Source organism: Myxocyprinus asiaticus, chromosome 27, assembly GCF_019703515.2.
Source record: "Myxocyprinus asiaticus isolate MX2 ecotype Aquarium Trade chromosome 27, UBuf_Myxa_2, whole genome shotgun sequence".
In the NCBI taxonomy this organism is placed as follows: Eukaryota; Metazoa; Chordata; class Actinopteri; order Cypriniformes; family Catostomidae; genus Myxocyprinus; species Myxocyprinus asiaticus.
In genome coordinates this window covers 27,211,909-27,233,581 of record NC_059370.1, presented here as the reverse complement: position 1 = coordinate 27,233,581, position 21,673 = coordinate 27,211,909, and the positions used below count along the sequence as shown (strand labels likewise).

General features: G+C 36.2%; 1 long non-coding RNA gene across 1 annotated transcript; it reads left to right on the top strand.

Annotated features, from left to right (window-relative positions):
• Nucleotides 1-91: 91 nt before the first annotated feature.
• Nucleotides 92-13,003, top strand: LOC127417721 (uncharacterized). The gene is made up of 3 exons (XR_007893321.1): nucleotides 92-218; nucleotides 8,462-8,529; nucleotides 12,082-13,003. It is a non-coding gene; the product is annotated as an uncharacterized LOC127417721 (long non-coding RNA).
• Nucleotides 13,004-21,673: the final 8,670 nt, after the last annotated feature.

The window sequence follows — 21,673 nt, the reverse complement described above, 5'->3', positions numbered from 1 at the left end:
GGCTGCGACTCTAATCTTTACTTCAGCAATAAAAACATGTAGTCTCTCTCTCCCTCTGTCTTTCTCTATGCATTTGTTTAAGTTTACAGTGCACTTACACAGGCATGGCAAAGCAACTGAACTCCACTACACATGTCATCTTCTGCTAACTCACTCCGAGCTCATTCAGCCATATCTTGACTGACCAGGATCTACAATGAGTTTAGAAAGTTTTTCTGGTAAGTTCAAAGTCATGTACATGTATTACTCTAATGCGTACTCACTTAAAGGGATAGTTCACCCAAACATTAAAATTCTGTCATCATTTTCTCACCCTCATGTCAGAACAATGTCAGGCCGCCAGATCAATGAGGTGGCTTTTGACCCATAACTTTTCAGTCTACTGAAGTGATGCCACAACACTGTTAAAAGAATTGTGATTTATTTATTTAATAAGTGTACAAAGATCCTCTATCCACAATATTCCTGAGTCCCATGACGCTTTATGGGCGATGTGTGTGGAAAAATGACAGAAACATGAGATCAAATGATCACAGAATTATAGTGAGGCGATATTGTTCTTCCTCGCCTATCTGTTATGATTATGGGTTTCAGGATGATGGCCAAATATCGCAAAAAGAAGCATTTCAGTTATTTTGTTGAGTCTTTATCCATCGATGGAAGAACCTGAGCAGACTAACCTGAAAAGCTATGTAGCCTATTAGCGCCTACACAGCTGTAAAGTTGGACGTGCTTTGAGAGCTGTAGATAATTATGGTTATTTTAAAGCATATGTTGAGTCTAGTAAGAACCTGAAGAGTTTGTTGTATCGAGATTATACTGCAGATACAGGGGAGGTCCAGACAGCAGTTTGCTTGTGTATTACAGGACTCAGGCAATGGTACTGTTATGCTGCCATCTTTCAGATAAAATACAATACAATTATTTTTCAGGAGATGAATGTGTAAAGCTCAATCTAGCTTTATAATTGTCAATTTACATACTTAATCTCCATAACTAAATGCTATAACCTACATGAAATGTTTTAGTGTTGATTGAACAACTGATCCTGTTGATAGATTGAATTATTGTTCATGTGTAGGAAATAACAATGTCTTATGGGGCTTTTCCACTGCACGGTACAGCTCGACAGGACTCTGCTCGTTTTTTGGGGGTTTTCCACTGTGGATAGTACCTGGTACCTGATACATTTTTTAGTACCACCTCGGTCGAGGTTCAAAGCGAGCCGAGCCGATACTAAATGTGACGTCAAAACCCTGCAGATCACTGATTGGTCAGAGAGAATCGTCACTACCAGGGTCACTGGATTTGCGACAAGGGACGTCAACCCGCTAGTTGTAAAGTTAGCAACAGCGATATCATTTGTTCACGCGACTTTCGAATTGTACAAAGAAATGGATGTGCGCAAAACCACGCCGTGGTAAATAAACGAGGTGCAGACGTTCCTCTCGTTAGCGACGAACGAAACGACGCGAAACGAAAAAGTCTTTCAGGAAGAGTCTCAGCTGTTGGACGCACACGGCTACCACCGGACCTACCAACAGTGTAGGGAAAAGTTAAAAATAACTTAAAAGTGACTACAGAACCATCAAGGTTCAAACAGAAGAAAGTGGAAGTGGTTCGACCAAATGCAGCCACAAAATAAACTGTACCGTAAAAAAGAACTACTTGCAATACAAAAAAACATTTATTTGGACATATATTATAAACATTTAACACAAAAGTTCAACGTTCTCTGTAAAGCAACTATAAAACAGTATGTATTATTAAAAGCAGTGTACAAATACATTTAATTGAAACTGAATTAATGTTTTCCAAATCACCTTTTCCCCTTAAGAGAAGACGAGCACAATCTGCAGAGACACTCAAACTTAATTGCAGGCAGGAAAAATGCAGGGCAGAGGAAAATCATAATACAATTAATTTCAAACATGACAAAACACGTGTCTCAACTAATAATTATGGTCTTCCACTGTAGAATTTATCCATTTAACATCACAGCATTAAAACAGTTAAAAACATCGTCACTCACAGACAGTTCAGGTAAAACACTGTTCCATTTTATATACAGTAATAATGCCATTTCAAAACATGAAGCATTCACAAAAAAGGATGCTAAATAGAAATGAACAAACTCTCAAATTTTCGAATGAACTTTCAGCACATGTACACACACCTGTTAGCACAATAATGCTATCGTTTATAAGTAATACATTGCACTCCGTCTCTGGACGTCTATCGCTCCGGACTGTAACAGTGGATAATATAAGTAATCCCCGCTGTTGACTTCTTGCAATAAAGTAAAAAGAGCACACAAACCAATTTTTCCAAGCTTTTTTAAGTCAATCCTTCTGTAGGCAGCCGATGGAAGCAGCAGCATCTGGGACAAGTGTGCTGTGCTTTGCGAGTGTTTTCTGATCATAACATTGCTGTTTTAAATAAAACTTTAGTTTCGCTTGATTATTAGGATAACCATTAAATGCACACATTGTCTGGGAAATTTTTTAAGTCATCTTACAACATTTAAAAAGCAAGAATCTAACCGCACGACACGCAAGCAAGCAGTGACCTGCTACACACAAAACGCACGTCCGCTAGCCAAACGGAAATTCCGACCACTTTGCGAAATACAGTGGACTCGCCTGAGAATATTGTGGCTAAAAAGCGCACAGAGCAGCGGGAGGCGGATCCGAAACTGAAGGCATGGGCAAGATAGACAGGCCAACTCAGCTGAGTGACCAATCAGAACGTTCGTTTCAGACACGATTGGATATTTTCTAACCAATCATATTTCCTGTCACTGCACACCGGCTAGTTTTGTATGCTAAAAGTTGTCCCGTAATTGTATCAAATATAAAAATAAAATAAAACAATAATAATAATAATAAAAATAATCTGCTGTAAGTGGTGCCTTTTTTCCTTGTGTCACGGAAATTCTCCACCTGCAATTCACACGAGTGAGAGTGTTCCAAACACACCCAGGACACAGCGCAGTCTTTTCCTCAGCTTTATTCGTACCAGCGGCCTTCCCGTGTCTTCTAACCCACCTTACACTTATGGCAGGCTTATATAGGAGATACTTACGTATAGTTCCTTGTTTGCTAACAAGTTACATGTGATTTGACCTCAGCAGATTTCTCATGTTTCAAACATTACTCAGCAAAATGTTTGTTAGGGATGTAGTGTATATATTGTATATTGCCTTGAGCAAACATGTTGTCATATGATCAGATTAAGCAGTATGTTCGTTATAACAAGGAGATATGGTATTTTGCTTAAAAAACAGAGTGGTCATCCATTTCAACTCATAAGCACAATATAGGGCTGCTCTCATACTGCATTTTCTAACTTAAAGTATGTTATACATAAATGTTTTAATATACAAAACTATTATAATTTCTTTCACACTTGTATTTCACTATACACAGTTATGTACTATACACACTATGCACATTATACAAAAAACAAAACAAAACATTAATTCTTATGTATATCATAAGATAATGTGTTAACGTGAACATTACTTCACAAATTTCCTATACAATGCTTAACAGTTTATCATGTATTATGTACAGTATGCATTAGATTATTAATTGAAGTATACAGTGTTACCCATTTTATAAATAATTAAAAGAACAGTTAATCAAACCTATTAATTTAACCAGATATTTAACATCAAGTTTTACTAGTGTACTGTACACCATGCCAGCAAGAAACTGTCTTACCATGACATCCTGTACATATTGTAAGTTCAAATGGGAAATAAATTATTATTATTATTTATTTATTTATCTAATGAAAAATATATTTTTTCCTACACACTTTATATACAGACCAGGTGTGTTCATCATGGGGGGCTGGGGTGGGGGCATAAATTCACAATATGCCCATATATTCAAAACAATGGCTTCAGGTGTCATTGATGCTAAAACCGACGTGATGTGTCTTGACTCCACATATTGTAACCAAAAGTGATTTGCCAAGTTTGAAAATACAGAAGTTAAAATAAGATTTGAATGCTAAAGCAGAGGGGGAAATTTTTAGTGAATAACAATTTACAATTCAGTCTTTTCCTCACAAAAAAGCTATCGTATGACTTCAGACAATTTGCAATATAGTGCACATGGAACTTTAATGGGGCTTTTTTGTAATTTTTGGAGCTTGACAGCATCTATCCACAATAATTTTCATTGTATAGAAAAGAGCAGCGTTGACATTCTGCCTCACATCTCCTGTGGTTTGGAATTACTTGAGCGTAAGTAAATGATGACAGGTCTAACATGCTCTAACATCCCTTTTATATTTTACACCCCCAACAATGAAGAACTTTGCTTTCATCTCTAATAAAATGCAGAACTCAAAAGAATGAAACATTACTGCATCATGCTTGATGAACAAAAGATGATGATTATCTTGATAGAGATGATTACTGTGCCACAGTCAGATCCATTCCTACTGAACAGCAGAGATGCACGCCTGGCCGGTCCTCTGCCACCAGACTCATTACTGCATAGCAACAGTGTCATGCGCAGACTAGGAGGAGAAATACCTAATTGTTGAGATGTAGTAGTCTTAATATCGTATTAATAATCCAATATCTCAACATTCAAGTCTTCATAAGTTCCTCCACATGATGATTAAAGGAATAGTTCACCCAAAAGGAAAATTCTGTCATTATTTGTCATGCTCAAACACAAAAGTAGAAAGCTCTTGTCATATAACAACAATTTATGGTCCAGGGGCTGTCAAGCTCAGAAAAAGACAAAATGCCCTCTATAAAAATATCAGAAAAGTTGCCCATACATCGTCTGAAGCCATATGATACAGTGAGGAAAAGACTGAAATTTAAAGGGATAGTTCACCCATATATGAAAATTCTGTCATCATTAACTCACCCTCATGTTGTCAAACCAGTATGACATAAAAATAAATGTTAAAGACAGGATGCCATCCTTAGGCACCATTCACTTTCATTGCATCTTCTCTCTCTCTCTCTCTCTCTCTCTCTCTCTCTCTCCATACAATGAAAGTGAATGGTCCACAGAAAAAAAATAAGGGCATACTAGTATGAAATAGCATGTGGGTGAATAAAAAATTACATTCCTTTAAGAAAGAGAATCGCAAAGGGGCCAGGAGCTGACTGGATGTGTTTGATTGACACCACCTGAGAACCAACTGACACTTCCAGCACACACCTTACATCAGTAACAGCATAAAATGTTGTAACCAACAATAAAACTACGTAAAAGGCAATTACTAATTAACACCAAGGGTGAGTACATTTCCAAAATATAAAAGACTGAACACTCTTTGTTTGTTACACAATAAGCACCTTGTGCTAAGTCATCATACGTATGTGTCACTCATCTACCAGCAGGGGGCAGGTTTGTCACATTCATTTTTCATGTCTTTGGTAGCCCAAACTTGAAATTGTGATAAAGGGGTAAATATTGAATGAAAGCCATTGTTAATGTTACTGAAAATTATATCAAATCCTACTACAATGATAACTCAGGGCAGGCACATGAATACTCAAAATATTAGTAAACAGCATTTCTGTTTCAGTATGCAATGCAACAGGAAATATAGCTAAACTATTAGAGCTTGGCGCCAGCAACGCCAAGGTCATAGGTTCGATTCCCAGAGAACAAACAAACTGATAAAATGTAGGCTATATCTTTAGCCAAGTTGAGTAAATGTAAATCTAAAATTAATCCAAGCAGTAAAAGGTAAGAAGAAGAATAAAATAAATAAATAATAATAATAAAAAAAAAAAAAAAAAAAAAAAGAAAGAGAATGTACAATAGAAAACAAGATGTAGCTAGGGCCAAATGGAGGCATATATACTTAAAAGCCCTTTCATTATAGCTTCAATAAATCTTCTGTTGGTCTTATTTGCTTGGTTGGTCATTTACAAATGCTGCTAATTTGTACATGGACAAAATCATGTTTGATTGCACAAACTTTGTGCATTTGTCATGCAATTGCACTCATGTTTACTAGTTGTAGACATACAGACAGATTCATTCATGTCCTATGCACACTGAGTATGCAGATTTGTACGCTCACATGCCAGCGAACCCTCCCCTGGAACCAGAGGCTGTCTTCATTATTTGCTCAAATGAGCACAGTGCTCAAAGTTATAGATAGATATTAATAAATGGTAGCCCTGGCAACCGTTCCCTGGTAATGTGGAGCAGCAAGGGGAGCCACAAGCAATACCTGCACTGACACAGAGCAATAGAGCCCAGCATGGTCTCTCTCTCTCACATACATGGAGCACTGACCTCAGATCTGAGTCATACACTGCATTTCCACAGAATGCACAGTAATCTGTGACTCAGGTAACACAGCTAAGCCATACACCTGGTTTATTAGGTGTAAAACAGGCTGTGGGGCTACACTCTAAAACATTTCTGTAATTTTAATGGTAAAAGACTGTAAAAATGCAACAGAAATAAAATAATTGTTTAACGAATATTAACTGTAAAATATACAGTAAAAAATATAATATATTTTAAAAGACAATACAGTAGTTTTTACACTAAAATGTTGTAATACAATTTTTTAGATGTAAAAAGTATGATTTTCTTGTATAATTAATGGTAAAAATTTACATTATGTTTAACAAGAGAGAACGTACTTTTTACAAGAAATTATTGTTAAATTTACAGTAAAACACAATAATCGTGCGTTCCCACAATTCACTGCATGACCTATCATATTTCATTACATTTTATGGGAATAGTTATGTTTCTTCTTATTTTAAATATCAGTTACGTACATTGGTGTGTTCCGTTTTATATTTAATGTAGTTTAGTTAATGTTTATTACATTATTTAAATTTCACATGTGTTACCCTGATGGTGTTTAGTATTTCTGTGACACTGAGCACTGTCTCTACATGTTTATTGGTCATTGCTCCTGGAAAAGCCACTATCGGTGAACTTCATGTCTTCATGTGCTCTTCTGTAATTTTTACGGTGATTAACAATACTTTATAAAGTAAAAAGCAGATTTTACAGTTTCAGAAGGTTAATATCAAGTTTATGATTTTTTTATTATTATTTTTTTACTGTAAATTTAACAGATTTAATTTATTTATTTATAAGATTTTTAGATGAACTGGTCCTCTTGAATCAGAACTAATATATATATATATATATATATATATATATATATATATATATATATATATATATATATATATATATATATATATAATCAGAAATTAACAAGGGCTCAGGGCAAAAATGACACTAAAATTGAAAAAATTGTTGTGGAATAGGTATGAAGTGGTTTTTGATTAAATAAAAAAAACTCTAATATCAGCCCGAAATCACTCCTAATATTTCCAAAACAGAAAAAACTTCAATTACAAGAACTGTTTAATCTAATTTATAGACTAGCTATTTATAATATATTCTAGTAGAGTGTTTATTGTGTTTGTATTTGACATTAATTTAATGTTATAGGTAACAGCCATAATTAATTATAATTGTTTTTTTAATTGAAGTATTTGAAATAAATGGGCTGTTTTTTTATATAGTTAGGAAAATATGCCCTTGTAAAGATTAAAATACCCCTTAAAATCCATTGCAGGGGGCAAATATTACCACTAATAAAAATATGATTGAATTGAATTTGGAAACATTTGGTTGAAATCACTGCCCCCAGTGGCCGAAGCTGGAAGCATTATTAAACGTATGGGCAAGCATGAGCTCCTGTTTCCCAGTTAAATGTCCACAGGGTGGTGCCAAAAGCGAGTTGTATTTTTAGTTGTAAATAATGTTATGCAATCAACAAGAATGCATATTTTATTGACTCTACTTGAATCCAAACCACAACCCTAAACCTAATCGTCATGTAATTTGAGTGAACCTTCAAATCATCCTCACCATTGTTTATGTGAACGCCATTACTTCCTGGTTCCCCATAGGACCAGAACCTATTTTTGAGGGGTTGCTCACACAACAGGCTATCAGTGGCACTAGAGGGAAATGTATTCATTCTTAAAGGAGTATTCCAGGTTCAATAAAAGTTAAGCTCAACTGACAGCATTTGTGGCATAATGTTGATTACCACAAAAAATTTTCTTATCTTAAAAAAAAAAAAAAAAAAAAGCAGCTCTTAAATTCATACAGACAGGATCATCACATACTTCAAGTATTACTGTGACCAAGTCAGATCTGAAAACAACACGAAACATTTGTAACTTCTTAATGAGAGACATTTACAGTGATGTACCGGTGGGCGTGTGTACTCATGAGTCACACCTCAGACTCACCCGCGTACAGAGATTAATCGTGGATAAAATATATTTAAATGTCTGCGAAAGTTCAATTTGGCAATATTTGTGCTGTCTTCAGATGTGTATGAATGTTTCCTGAGACTTGCCATGGATAAAAAGTCATTTTTGATGTTTTTCTTGATGTTTCATGGGTGTTTTTCTATTCACCAGCATTATTTCCTCCTGCTGATGGTCACAAATATGGCGGCTGCGAGGAAAATGTGACGTCACTGAAACAGGTCAGTACTTTTGAAAAAGTTAGTAGTTTAACGTTTACAGATTGGCCCCATTTACTTCCATTGTGTGCCTCACTGAAACCCATATTTTTGCTTTTTTAAAGAAAGGAGGAATGAGTCTAAATTAACTTACGTGGTAATCAATATCATGCCACAAATGCTGTCGACTGAGCTTAACTTGTATTGAACCTGGAATATTCCTTTAAAATGATGCAAAAATATCTGGTGGGGAATGGCACTTGTCAGCAGTTCTGGTTGTCTGTAATTGTTTATGTTGTTTTGCGTGATGTTGATTGTGTCCCTCACTTGCTCACTATAATGCTTGTTCAGTCAATCATTATCTTTGATGTGACTGCAGTAGCAACTGACAATGCCTGGAGGTGCTGATACATTACATAGGAATACTGTAAATCATAGATATTAATATATCAAAGTAGATATCATAGCAGAGACCAAGGAAACAGCATGTGTTTGCCACTTGAAATATGTTGTATGGTGTCAAATGGGAAGGAAAGAAAGAGAAAAAGAGAGACTTAAAGGAAAAAAGTCACTATCAGAAACAATAAGAAGTGTGGAGAGGAAATCCTTCAAGAGTGGTTCATACTGTATGAAACATCAGAAGGTTGTGTGCTGGGTCACATAATGCAGTGTATACCTCAACATAAGACTCTGAGTTCGAGTAAAAGAAACAGAATCCACTCCATTATAGAAGCCCTTCTGTCAACATCAACATTTTTAGGTCCCAAAGTCACAGACTGTGAATAAAATTTTCCTGTACTGTAGATTGGATTTATTACTCGAGTTTTTGGCATCAACAAACACAAATTTCTTCTTCTAAATGGTAATTGCGGCAAACTTTACTAAATGTGCCAGATTAAAGCGGGTTACATTTTTGTTAAGTTTGGAATGCGTTTGAAGTTAGCTTTTAAATACTTGGGTGTGGTAATGCTATGCAATTCAGCCCTGATTGCACTTCACTACCCCTGAGAAAAACACAAAACATGTAGTTGCATTTTTTGGTTACACTTAACATTAATGTTCCCTTTGTTTAAAGGGTTTATAAAAGAAATTCATTAAAACCAATTAACTAATTTACAAATGCATTATAAATTATTGATATGCTGATACAACAACAGGATGAATGTCATGCAATACTAGCCAGATAGTGAGCAATGTTACCTGCATGTTATAAATGCTTAATTACACTGATTCAACATTAATAGCCTGTGAAAATGTAACTTAATGTAAAGTGGACACATACAATTTATTAAGGAGTTGCCAACATTAGAAACCTATGTATATAAAGTTCTGTATGGTTTAATGGCCATTAGGCTTTATTAAATTCTGTGCTGTGAATGAGCATAAAGACCTGAAAAATGTTTTTGCATAGGACTTCATGTAACTATAGGACTTGGTAAGTTGGGACATCACTCGTAGTAGCACATTGTACATTGTACACAGTAGAGTGTGTACATTGCATCACTGTATTACTAAGATTGCAGTAATATAGTAACCATGGTTAATTTTGTGGTTACTGTAAATTTACAAAAAATACCATAGTAAAACCATGGTTACTGTAGTAAAACCAAGGTTATTTTTTTCTAAGGTAAGGTTAAAGGAATAGTTCACCCAAAAATGAAAATTTGCTGATAATTTACTCACCCTCATGCCATCCAAGATGTATCTGAGTTTCTTTCTTCATCAAAACAGAATTTAAGACTTTTAGGATTTCATTTCAGCCCTCCTCCTCTAAACAATGCAAGTGAATGTACTCCATTGTTTGACGGTCCAAAATGCATATTTAGTGTGCATCAAAATAATCCACACGACTCCAGTCCACAAATAAAGTTCTTCTGAACGTAAACGATTGATTATTTTTAGAAATGAAACAATACTTATATACTTTTTAACTACAAATGTTAGCTTCCGTACATCTCTGTGATGTGCGCTCATGAGAGGGATGATGTAAGCTCGTTGGTAAGGTCACGTGTCACGTGGAGGAGGAGTCAGGAAGCACGTCATTGTTTACAAGAGAAACTTGTGCTGTTCACAAACCAAAACAGTCCAAAGCAATTTAAAAACAATATAAAATAATGTAAAAAATCATTTCCAAATAATAATAAAAAAAAACAATGTAAACAATGACGCGCTTCCTGACTCCTCCACCACGTGACGCGTGACCTTACCAACGAGCTTACATCATCCCTCTCATGAGCGAGTGTCACAGAGATGTACAGAAGCGAACATTTGTAGTTAAAAAGTATACAAGTATTGTTTCGTTTCTAAAAATAATCAATCGTTTGCGTTCAGAAGAACTTTATTTGTCGACTGGAGTCGTGTGGATTATTTTGATGCACACTAAATATGCATTTTGGACCGTCAAAAAATGGAGGACATTCACTTGCATTGTTTAAAGGAGGAGGCCTGAAATTAAATCCTAAATTCTTAAATTCTGTTTTGATGAAGAAAGAAACTCAGATACATCTTGGATGGCCTGAGGGTGATTAAATTATTAGCAAATTTTCAGTTTTGGGTGAACTAATCCTATAAGGTTAGGTTTAGGGGTACGGGTTAATGTAGTGCATCTGTGGGACTCTAAATAAACACAGTAAACACACTGCAATGATGCCCATTGTCATGCCCCCTTTGGTCAGCCATCAACTGCTCTAGTTCACCCACACTCTAATCAGCCACACCTGTTCCCAATTGACCTCATCAAGGTCTCTATATAAACTCACCTCATTCACTCAGTGCTGATCGAGTCTCGTCTCAGATCACCATCCCTTATCACACTACTAATATCTCCTATATGTTAGTAGTTGTTGTTGTTCTTCATAGTATTTGCAGTAAGATATTCTTCTTCTTTGTTTTGTCTTATATAGTGCTCAGTGTTTTCTTTGTAGTTCTTGTATATAGTTTTGTATTGTTATTGAACTGCACTTGGGTTTACTTTGACTCCCCTTTTGTCCTCCTTCCATCCAAAGCCTAACACCCATATCACGTATGTTAGTATTTAAATATGAGTGCAAAAAGTAACTGACACTAAATCTGCCTTATTTATAATCATTAATGAACCCCATGTAAATTTATAAAGCCTAAAACAAAGGGAACATTAATATAAAGTGTTACCCATATTTTATACAAAGCCTACCTGAAAACATCAACCGGCAAACATTTTTGGGAAATAAAACTTTCATCACTGTGACTGAAATTCACGTCCAACTATTATTATTATTATTATTATTATTATTATTATTTTTGTAATATAAAATGTAATATGCAATATAAGATTTTCAAAGCTATAAAAGGAAGGAATGAAACATGAAATCATCATGCATGGGCTGCGATACATTCAGTCCAGATTGCACTGAAATAAGACAGCAACCTAAAGACAACACGTGGAACAGATCATGAAACCAGACTCATGTCTGAGATTTGTCATTGGCTGTGTACGATCAAACCATATGACAGAATTGATACATCATGCAAACCATATACATGATTATTTACATATTAAAAATAATTAAGCAAAGCTTACATTTATTTTGTCATCAGATGCCTCCATTAATCTTACTGATATTCCTGGGAGTCCACAGGCCGAATATATGTGATTTCCTGAGGGTCTAGATGTGAGACTTTGAAGTGGATCTCTGGCATCGAACATGATGGGAAGGAGAGAAGGGGGCATGGTGGGTGTGGAGAAGGTTCCAGCAGGCCATGGAAGCTGTCAGATGCCAGTAGGAGTGACTGATGATCGGGGTTGGTGTCCGATTCCAACACTGGTCCCTGATCTGTGTAATCAGAACCTGTGAAATGGCGGGATTAGCCAGGTCAGACAGGGTCAGGAGAGATGGATGTTGAACTTCCCTCTCAGCTGTGCTTAGACACTCTGAGGCAGAGGAGTTTTACATAATCAGCGGGTGGTCTCCGGGGTGCGGGAGTAGAGCTGTTCTAACACACATACACAGTCTCGCACTCCACACTTCCTCAAATGCACCCCATGCTGCTTTCGCCAGAGGAAGAGACCCCACTGTGTATAGCTCTACTCCACAGAATTAATGAAGGAATGTGGAATTGTTCTAGTTTTGAATAACAGAGAGCACTGTGCTTGGTGCTGCTCAAAAGGAGGAGGACATGGTGTCTGTGTTCTGTGCAAACAAATGTAGATCACTATATTTGATGATTTTAGGTTTTCTGTGTATTTTTATACACCTTTTAGTGGAAATGCAATTTATTCTCTTCCTGTGATTGGCCCATCACATTAAATCACAGATGCCCTAATAAAACGTCTTTCCCTTCACTCCTTTATAAATAGGGAATTTAAGCAACAGCTGTGGACGCGACGATCCGAAGTAAACAGATCAACCGCCATTGCCAAGAAACGTAAAGGTCATTAAGCAACAACACAGAGGACGGCGGACCAGCTCATTTAATCATTCATTTCACAATTATGAAAATGTCATTTAAAAAAGCAAGAGAAGGGTTGCTTACAGCATTAAATGATAATTAATTATAATTAATTATAATTATATTTATTTATCACACATTATACATTTTTGCACATATACAGTGAAATTATTTTTTATATTTTATATATTATATATATTTTATATATATATATATATATATTATATTTTTGATAATTTACTGACAGAAGAAGAGTTTTTACTCTTGTTTGATGTTAATAGCTCTAAAAACCTAGATTTACCATGTAAAAAATACCCACCTTTCAATCTGACATGGAGGAGGATGAGTGTTTAAATGAATTTTATGTGAGAAAATGTGATTTACCAATCCTGGTAGATGTTCTTGGCAATCCCAAAGAGATAGTGTGTTTAGAGAAGTGTTGTGGGAGGAGTGGAGGTGCTGTGTATGCTCCTGAAGAGGTTGACATACCCTTGCCAGTACAGTGACATGATGCAAAGGTTTTGTCACCAACAAATACCGGTCCTGTGTATGGCCACAAACAGTTGTGTACTGGAGTACAGTTGTGCTCAAAAGTTTGCATACCCTGACAGAAATTGAGAAATGTCCAAGAAAGATTTCAGCCACAACTGCCAGAAGAATTGTTCAGGATACAAAGAAAAACCCACAGGTAACCTCAGGAGAAATACAGGCTGCTCTGGAAAAAGACAGTGTGGTTGTTTCAAGGAGCACAATATGACGATACTTGAACAAAAATGAGCTGCATGGTCGAGTTGCCAGAAAGAAGCCTTTACTGCACCAATGCCACAAAAAAGCCCGGTTACAATATGCCCGACAACACCTTGACACGCCTCACAGCTTCTGGCACACTGTAATTTGGAGTGACGAGACCAAAATAGAGCTTTATGGTCACAACCATAAGCGCTATGTTTGGAGAGGGGTCAACAAGGCCTATAGTGAAAAGAATACCATCCCCACTGTGAAGCATGGTGGTGGCTCACTGATGTTTTGGGGGTGAGTGAGCTCTAAAGGCACGGGGAATCTTGTGAAAATTGATGGCAAGATGAATGCAGCATGTTGTCAGAAAATACTGGCAGACAATTTGCATTCTTCTGCATGAAAGCTGCGCATGGGACGCTCTTGTACTTTCCAGCACGACAATGACCCTAAGCACAAGGCCAAGTTGACCCTCCAGTGGTTACAGCAGAAAAAGGTGAAGGTTCTGGAGTGGCCACCACAGTCTCCTGAACTTAATATCATCGAGCCACTCTGGGGAGATCTCAAACGTGTGGTTCATGCAAGACGACCAAAGACTTTGTATGACCTGGAGGCATTTTGCCAAGACGAATGGGCAGCTATACCACCTGCAAGAATTTGGGGCCTCATAGACAACTATTACAAAAGACTGCACACTGTCAATGATGCTAAAGGGGGCAATACACCGTATTAAGAACTAAGGGTATGCAGACTTTTGAACAGGGGTCATTTCATTTTTTTCTTTGTTGCCATGTTTTGTTTTATGATTGTGCCATTCTGTTATAACCTACAGTTGAATATGAATCCCATAATAAATAAAAGAAATGTGTTTTGCCTGTTCACTCATGTTTTCTTTAAAAATGGTTCATATATTACCAGCATCCTGACTGGCTGTATCTCCGCCTGGTACGGCAATAGCACCGCCCACAACCGCAAAGCACTGCAAAGGGTGGTGTGAACTGCCAAACACATCATCGGAGGTGAGCTTCCCTCCCTCCAGGAAATATATACAAGGCGGTGTGTGAAAAAAGCTCGGAGGATCATCAGAGACTCCAGCCACCCGAGCCATGGGCTGTTCTCACTGCTACCATCAGGTAGGCGGTATCGCAGCATCAGGACCCGCACCAGCCGACTCCATGATAGCTTCTTCCCCCAAGTAATCAGACTTCTGAACTCTTGATCTCCCATGATCAAAATACATCAGCCCTGCACTTTATTACTCTTTTATCTCACACCGGACTGTCATAAATTATATTACTGTTATTATATTATGTCTCTCTTAACAACTGACTATCAACCGACAGCCTGAATGTCAATACAGTACAATACTGTACATTCTATATATATATATATATATATATATATATATATATATATATATATATATATATATATATATATATATACATACTTTTTTTTATATATATTTTAATTTTTATTGAATAATGTGTATCTATATAGTATCTATATAGTAAAAAACAAAAAAACAAAAAACAAAAACAAAAACAGCATATTGTATACTGTACAGTGTATGTTATTATTTGTATATTGTTGAGTGTAATTATGTGTATAACAGATGTTTAAATTGTGTTGTGTTAATCTGATGTTTTAAGTTGTGTAATTATGTATAACAGATGTTTAAATTGTGTTGTGTTAATTTGATGTTTTAAGTTGAGTGTAATTATGTGTATAACAGATGCTTAAATTGTGTTGTGTTAATTTGATGTTTTAAGTTGAGTTTAATTATGTATAACAGATGTTTAAATTGTGTTGTGTTAATTTGATGTTATTGTAAATTGGTATATATCTCATCACTGTCACGACTGCTATGTTGATCGGAACTGCACCCAAGAATTTCACACACCATTGCACTTGTGTATATGGCTGTGTGACAATAAAGTGATTTGATTTGATTTGATTTGAATTCTCCAAGGGTATGCAAACTTTTGAGCACAACTGTATGCTGCATATCTTCAGAGGATAACTCTGCTGCATTAAAAACATATGCTGACTGCATCCACCAAATGGGAGCCCCTCTAGATAACTGCTTTGGATTCATAGATGGCACTGTGCGACCCATAGCCAGACCTGGTATAACACAGAGGGTCCTATACAATGGTCACAAGCAGATTCACAGTTTAAAATATCAGGCAGTTGCCATTCTAATAGTTAAATTGTCCATCTGTATGGCCTTGTAGGTAGGTTTGAATTACTTTCCATATTTGAAAACATTGTTGTTACCCTTACAGTTAATAAAAAATTTATAATAAAAAATCTTTTAACAGAGGGAAAGAAGCATGACTCTGGGATGCTGGCAGAATCTGGACTGTTAGCACTGCTGGAGCATCATGCCGTATCTGAGGATGGTCATCCTATGTGTTTGTATGGGGACCCAGCATACCCACTGCGTGTGCACCTGCAGAGTCCATTTAGAAATGTTCACCTCACCCCCCAAATGCAGACATACAATAAAAGAATGAGTGAAGTCAGAGTGTCTGTGGAATGGCTGTTTGGAGACATAGCAAATTACTTCAAGTTCATGGACTTCAAAAATAATTAAAAAATTGGGCTGAGTAGTGTTGGCACTGTATGTGGTATCTGCTTTAAGAAATGCACTTACTTGTCTGTATGGTAACCAGACATCTCGGTTTTTTAACTTGTATCCTCCACACATTCAAGACTATTTTTCATAATGTCTTGCTCACACGTACAGACATGTACATTAAACTCTATATAAATAATTGCATTAAATATATTACACATCTTACACATCTGTACATATTCACACACTTACTATTTCTTTGACTTCAAATAAAATCACAATGAAATAAATGTGAATGAACAGTAAAACAACTCTATTTCTTTGACATACTTTCAATGAGGGCAAGTATTACTTGCCCTTGCTGTTGCTGATGCTGAAGAAGCATAGCCTGCATTGCCTGCATTTGCTGCTGCTGGTTTTGCATTTGCTGCATCATTGCAGTCGTCTGCCTTTGTGACTCTTTTTGTTCTTCAATCTGTATTTTTTTTTTTCAATTCCAACTCCTTTTCCCTCAGCCTGTCCTCTCTCCCTCAAAAACTCAATGGTGTCATTCCCATGTCTCCTTTTACGTTTGTTGGTTCTACAATCCTCTTCCTTGTTGCTAAGCCTCCTGGTGGTCTAACTAATTTTCTCCATGGCCCTCTTCCTTGCTTCCTCTGCTCTGGAACGGTCTGCCTCTATCTTCCTCCTATTCTCATCACTCCCTCTGTTTTCCTCTGCTGCCCTTTCTTTCTCTATTATTTCTTCAATGAGCTCATCAAGCTCTGTTGTTTCTGCTGATGTGCCACTACTCCTCTCATATTTGTTATTTTTGTTCTTGTATTTCATCTGTATTAAGTGAAATATCTCCATCACAGTCCTCTGTGAAACTTTAAATGTAAGGTCTTGAAGCTTAAAGAAGCTATTTAATGTTTCCGCAATGGCAGACCAGGCTTTGCCCTTCTCAACACTCCCTTGTTTGTACCTGTATTGTTCTGTCAGTAGAATTTCTCTACAGAGAAGTGTATCATGTCTCTCTGTCCACTCCATAGGTGCTCAGAACAACATGAAACATGGACTTGCTAGCTCATACATGAATAAGAAGCCTATTATTATCTGTGTTGCTGGCTAACTTATTCAAAGTCTATTTTAACCGACATTGGGTAATTAATAGAGTTTTGAGGAGGATGTTTGGCTACTTACTGTGATCGCTTCGCATCATCTGAGGTGTTGTTGGCAACAGAGGACATTTCTTTGAACAAATTGTAAATACAATTAGCCAGAGTTTAAAAAATCGCTACACAGAATCCATTATAAAACTAATGGCAAAAACCTATTACAGACACAATTACAAAACCACATATCACAATTCACAACATTTACTTACCAAATCTGTTGCATAGTAACAGCGTATTCTCAGCGGTGATTCTCCCGTAGTAGACAATCACAGTACACCGGCCGGAAGTAGCTCATTAAAATCGCGCATGCGCAAAAGAACAGAGAACGTCGTAGCCGTTGCGTCCACAGCTGTTGCTTAAATTCCCTATTATTTATGTGAGAGAAAGAGATGGGTGAGGGGTGTTCAAAACAAAGTCCAGCCAAGGGTCTTTTGCAAAGGGAGAGGTGAAAGTGAAGTGTCTATTAAAGTCCGCTCTGTTAAATATTTATGGGTCAAGAGTCGCTTTGGGTGATACCAGAGTTTTCAATGACACAGACACTGAATAACCTCACAGGCTACCCGAAAGACTGCCACTAGCACTCTGTTCCTCACACACGACAACAAGTGTAAAAAAAAAAAAAAAAAAAAAAAAGAACCGCAAAACCTTTGTTATGCTGAAGCTCAGATTTTCCCTCAGAATGTCTTAACGATACACTGACAGAATCGAAAGCAGCTGGACAATCATGCCATTACAGTGTATGATGTGAAAGAGGAACAGAGGAAAAAGCAGACACTGCTCTCTACACTGATGAACAGAAACAGCTGGCTCACCACAGAATGAGAAAAACTCTATTTTAAAACTTATTTTGCAGTCATATATCCGCCTGGTATGAGAGTCATCTGATTTCTGTTTTCCACAGACCAAAATTGGCATAGTTTAAATCAACAAATGAGCAATTCAATGGCTGCGTTAGAAAATCTAGAGAATTTCTGTGTTGTCCAAATATTATGTCCAGGTAGCTCACTAGGTTTGAAATATATTTTACTACTACCAACTCATTCTTTATAATTACTATTTTCCATATTTTAGAATAATCGTAAAATAATCAAAACTATGAAGCTCTGCACACATATCTGCACACTCTGGGCATTCTCTCAACAAACTTCCTGAGGTAACCATCTGGGATGCATTTTAAATGTAGAGTTGTTATAATAATATTAATAATAATAATAATTATTATTATCATTATTATAATTTTTAAAAAGCGAACATTTTTGTTATTATTATTATTATTACAAAATTTTAAGCTTTCTAAATACTAGTACTATTACTACTACTACTACTATTATTAGTAGTATTTTATTAACATTTTAGCTTTCTAAAAATAATGATGTGGGCACAAATGAAATGTATATAATGCTAATTTCAAGCATTTAAGTTTGAGCTAGTTGATCAAAGGTTTTTAAGATCACAAGAAGCATACATTCAGTCAAAATTTAAGCTTTTGACTGGTTGTGTAAATCTAAGTGTCTTTAATGAACTAGCTTTAGACATAAAGTTAATATGAGGGAAAGTGTTTACCAGGAGTCCAGTCAGCAGTGTTAACATGTCAGGCCGTCGCGGTCTATGTTCCCTGCTTCTATTACCCTACAGTGGCTGCTTAATTTGGGCCACATGAAAAGTGAATCTCTTTATATCTCCCGCACTCATGTGGAGTAACAGTTTCCGATGCCCTATGAGAAGAGTGGGGCTGTGACCTGTCACAATTTTTAAGTGTTTACCAGGGCAAAGACAGTGCACTCATTATGTTTACAAATGCATTCAGAGTGGTTAGCTGGACATATAGTGCATCACTGTATATTAACCTACTTGGATGTTGAGTAGTCGAAATGTCACTGAATACACAGTTACACATTCAAGAACATTAGTCCCTTAACCACAAGAGGGCCATGTTAATGGGTGTACACTGTTGGTAGGGGCAACCCACTATGCATTAGGGGACTTAATCACATCCCTGAATAGTAATTAGTTTCAGTGTCCATAACAAAACTGACTATACTGTCTATGAAGTCACATATAACAGATTGCCAGAGACCTGTGAACTTAAGTAGGTTCAAACCACACTGTATCAGAGAAGTCAAGACATAAGGGTTCATGAGGTCATAAGTGATAAGAATGAAGGATTGTCAGGAAAGATCTAATCTGAATGATACTCGTACTGTACACAGTAGACAAAGAACGGACATACCATGATTTCAAGAGGGCAGAATATTGCTTCCAACTAAACAGCAACCATTTTGGCATCCAAACATAATTGTGCAAAGCTCTTAATAAATTTATGTTGGGAAATGAAATGTCATTCCACTAATCAGTTCACACTTATTTTTGAGAGTTCAATTAAACATTAATTTGAAAGCATTGTGTTATTAGGGTCAGGTCAGTTTCAAAAAGATATAAATGAATTGCATTGTTTAATTTAACAACACAAGGGTGGAACATCACAGCCACTTAAGATTACAAGGTAAGAATTCACAACAGGGACTAATAACAAAATGTTTTTCATTTCGGTTCATTCTGAGCAAAAATGTAATTTTTTTCGTTCCGGTTCAGAAGTTCCGCAGCCTCCTTTCCAAATGGTAGCCGGTTAGAACAAAATTAAATTACGGTTAATAACGTTCTTTTTAAAATGACAGTACTCTGCGCTTAGGGGTGGGTGAAATACCAATTGCATACTGTAATTTACATTCCCTTTTATGGCTGTTTGCCAGAAAAAATTTAAAATATAAGTATCCTCCAACAATTTTATTTGGACTACTTTTAAAATACATAACTTATCTATGATAAACATTACATGAATGTGATTCCAAAAAATAAAAGGGAGACATGATTACAGAGAAGAAAAGATAAATAAGTTATTTTCAATACACTGATCATCATTTTAAATCGTAATGTATGAAACAATTACATTAAAATCAGTTTGTGTAGGATCTAAATTTCCCTTAATGTCGACAGAGTGAGTTATTGTTGTGCATAAAACATTGTTCAAAACAATGAAAAAAAAAAAAAAAAGGTTATAAAGACTGTCATTTGGCATGTCACATACCACACAATAGAGGGGGTATAGAGCAGAGGTAGGCAAAGTTTTTTGGTACTGGGGCCACATTGGGCTTTAGGTAGAACACAGGGGGTCACATTGTATTCCTATGTTCTGCATAGATTTAATTATGGTATCTAAGCCCAGAAATAGTTCTTCTCATTCTAAAGCATGATAAACAATTTTCTGAAATGTATTTGTGACTGATGATGGGAATATTCTGCATGAAGTATTGCTCTACAAAGTTAGATACTTTTCTATCAGGTATTAGACTTGATAAAGGCTGAGCATAATTATAAATTATTTTATCATCTCTACTTCCCTGGTAATTTACTATTCAAATTAACACACACTCTACATCAGGGGTTGGTATTATTAAAAAATTTACAATGATAAAAATATTATTGAGAATGTCACTGTTTTATTGTTTTATTCAGCCAAAAGAAGTGAGTGGTTTTATCGTTTTCTTGTTATTGTTGTTTGATTAATAGCCTTTTAATGACATACAACGGCAGGTCCATCTACTTGTCCTCCTACATGTACACTTCAAGTCACACTTGAATCTGCTTTTTCTCCCACTGTTTATGTTCACTTTAGACATAACTGACCATGTTTACTAAATACCTCGCCAAGACGGGTATTTTGGCAGAATTATGAAGTGTATTATTTGACCGTTTAGGTGTGTACCTGCATTAGCGGAGCACACACATATGTAAAGTGCGCACATATAAGCCCAAAAACACAATAAGAGAGGAAATAAAAAGTAAATTTTTATCATTTTATGGAGATTAACTTAGTGGTTGTCTTGCTATCACGGTCAATGTAATGAAAACCCCTAGTCTAGATGTAGATTGGAACATAGGCTAAATGAGGAAAATAACTCAAAAGTTTATCATATATATTGAGGATATATTGGCCGTGGATGTTGAGGTGTTGAACTGCTGTTTTGAGGCATTTTCCACATCCATGATTAATAGCATATAACTTGGCGCCAGATCTACAGCTGCCATTCAAGTTTTCTATGGGTGACTTGATTTGACGGGAGTCACGAGACTCTCATAGCCAATCACGTTGATGGATAAAAATAAAATCAGGACTGGGAAGTAGCAAACACAGATGGTTGGAAAATAGCGCAGTAAAAGTACAGTTACAGTCCTTAAAATGTACTCAAGTAAGTAAAAGTATACCATT